Raw genomic sequence first — 3,331 nt, 5'->3', positions numbered from 1 at the left:
CCCATCACGAAGAAGAATTCACCAGCGGTTCAGCCTGCAACCGCGGATGGACAATAGGGCGTGAAGCCATCCAGCCGTGTTGCGTCCCACTCACAAAAAAGCGACTTGGGAAATGGAGCTCAGGGGCCCTGCACTTCCCAAACCTGCAGAGTTCTAAACGATAACTATCGCCCCAAAATATATTGAGGTCAGGCTACGAAGAGGCGCTGAACGCAAGGCAGAACTGCAGGAAACGGATGTCAACGGGTACATCGGAATGGCCCCGATAGCACATGAAAAGCGCCAGAACGTGGACAATGATGCGGTTGGCCAAAAAGGGCGTATGCGTTTTTTCCTGAATATATTCAGGAAAAAACGCATACGCCCTTTTTGGCCAACCAAGCAACCTGGGAGAGCAAATCAGCACTACAAAGAAATCTCTCGCCCCCCCCCGGGGCAAAAGGGCCAGGCGAAAAAAGTCTAAAAACCAGAAAGGCAGGACAGCCCACGGAGTCAAGGGAGCCTTGTTAAGCTGATGGGCGGGATGTCAATGGCCAACAGCCAATCTTCACAAGTGTATCCTCTTTCCCAAACCATGTAAAACACAGAACCACAGAGCATAGGGCACTTCCACACATGGGCGTTGACCTTGGGAAAATGAAAAAATCAACCAGACACAGGGACCCCAAAGTTGAGGGCTGCTGTCTTGACAAGAACCTCCACTCCGGTACACGTTTCATATCCCAGGAAAGAGCCAAGTGGACAAAGACGAGTGGACAAGTGGACAAAGACAAGTGGACAAGTGGACAAGTGGTGCTACGTAGGTCCAATGGAGTGTCACTCAGCCATGAAATCCACGTCATGAGGCTGGTAGCAGCATCCTGAGTGGATTTAGGTACGATCATCCTCAGTGAAATAAGTCCCACAAAAAAAGAAACTTATGATATCACTTATCGAGGGAATGTAAAAATCGCTCCCCATGAACGGAATCCCCAAACAGAACAGAGTCACGCTTTTAGAAAACACACTTATGCCTGCTTCAGGGGAAAGGTGAGGTGGGGTGACGCATAAAACTCGAGTTTGAAATGAGCACAGATACCCTTCCGAAAACCGAATATGGAATGGACACGACCTACTCCTTGCTCAATCAACTGGACTCACCAGACCCTGTTCATCGCACAAGTATCTATCCGACTAGTAAGCATCTTAAAAGCTAAGTCTTGATATCTATGTGTAAGTGCATCAAGGGTGTGTAAAGCGGCCTAAAACCAGCAGGGAAAATCAGCTCAGACCCATTCTGAGGATACATTTCCAACATAAAGAAGAAACAAGCAGGGCAAAACAGAGAGAAATTCTTCCAAAATGCGTTCAGGGACTGGCATGCAACCAGGATTGACCACATCTACAGCCCCCGCGGCAGAAGACATAAGGCTGGACACTCTTGGGGCTGAGACGATTGGTGAGGTTGGGAAAGCAAATGCAGACCCTTGAAAGGAATCCTGCGTGCTCCCCATTCCATGGCTCCCAACTCTCCAGGTTCAACGCAATCTTCCGACAGCGAAAGCACTCATTGGAAACCCAGCGGATGCTACACCGTGGGATCGGGAAAGCTTTCTGAAACTCACCTCAGTTTTCCTCTCCTGGTGCTCGTGTTCTCCATTCAGGCCCCCTTACTAACAATCTCCCCACTTGGAGACTCGGCGCCTTTCCATGCCTCTTTCGTACCGTCTGCAATTTGTCCGCAGGATGAACTGCAAGAGGGGGAACCAATGAGAGACTCGCTGGAGGTGTTTGGTCGGGCACATGTCACTCTCATTTCCCATCACGAAGAAGAATTCACCAGCGGTTCAGCCTGCCACCGCGGATCGACAATAGGGCGTGAAGCCATCCAGCCGTGTTGCGTCCCACTCACAAAAAAGCGACTTGGGAAATGGAGCTCAGGGGCCCTGCACTTCCCAAACCTGCAGAGTTCTAAACGATAACTATCGCCCCAAAATATATTGAGGTCAGGCTACGAAGAGGCGCTGAACGCAAGGCAGAACTGCAGGAAACGGATGTCAACGGGTACATCGGAATGGCCCCGATAGCACATGAAAAGCGCCAGAACGTGGACAATGATGCGGTTGGCCAAAAAGGGCGTATGCGTTTTTTCCTGAATATATTCAGGAAAAAACGCATACGCCCTTTTTGGCCAACCAAGCAACCTGGGAGAGCAAATCAGCACTACAAAGAAATCTCTCGCCCCCCCCCCCGGGGCAAAAGGGCCAGGCGAAAAAAGTCTAAAAACCAGAAAGGCAGGACAGCCCACGGAGTCAAGGGAGCCTTGTTAAGCTGATGGGCGGGATGTCAATGGCCAACAGCCAATCTTCACAAGTGTATCCTCTTTCCCAAACCATGTAAAACACAGAACCACAGAGCATAGGGCACTTCCACACATGGGCGTTGACCTTGGGAAAATGAAAAAATCAACCAGACACAGGGACCCCAAAGTTGAGGGCTGCTGTCTTGACAAGAACCTCCACTCCGGTACACGTTTCATATCCCAGGAAAGAGCCAAGTGGACAAAGACGAGTGGACAAGTGGACAAAGACAAGTGGACAAGTGGACAAGTGGTGCTACGTAGGTCCAATGGAGTGTCACTCAGCCATGAAATCCACGTCATGAGGCTGGTAGCAGCATCCTGAGTGGATTTAGGTACGATCATCCTCAGTGAAATCAGTCCCACAAAAAAAGAAACTTATGATATCACTTATCGAGGGAATGTAAAAATCGCTCCCCATGAACGGAATCCCCAAACAGAACAGAGTCACGCTTTTAGAAAACACACTTATGCCTGCTTCAGGGGAAAGGTGAGGTGCGGTGACGCATAAAACTCGAGTTTGAAATGAGCACAGATACCCTTCCGAAAACCGAATATGGAATGGACACGACCTACTCCTTGCTCAATCAACTGGACTCACCAGACCCTGTTCATCGCACAAGTATCTATCCGACTAGTAAGCATCTTAAAAGCTAAGTCTTGATATCTCTGTGTAAGTGCATCAAGTGTGTGTAAAGCGGCCTAAAACCAGCAGGGAAAATCAGCTCAGACCCATTCTGAGGATACATTTCCAACACAAAGAAGAAACAAGCAGGGCAAAACAGAGAGAAATTCTTCCAAAATGCGTTCAGGGACTGGCATGCAACCAGGATTGACCACATCTACAGCCCCAGCGGCAGAAGACATAAGGCTGGACACTCTTGGGGCTGAGACGATTGGTGAGGTTGGGAAAGCAAATGCAGACCCTTGAAAGGAATCCTGCGTGCTCCCCATTCCATGGCTCCCAACTCTCCAGGTTCAACGCAATCTTCC

This window comes from Kogia breviceps, unplaced genomic scaffold (assembly GCF_026419965.1).
Source record: "Kogia breviceps isolate mKogBre1 unplaced genomic scaffold, mKogBre1 haplotype 1 scaffold_56, whole genome shotgun sequence".
NCBI lineage: Eukaryota > Metazoa > Chordata > Mammalia > Artiodactyla > Physeteridae > Kogia > Kogia breviceps.
Note: the sequence above shows the minus strand (reverse complement) of the source record.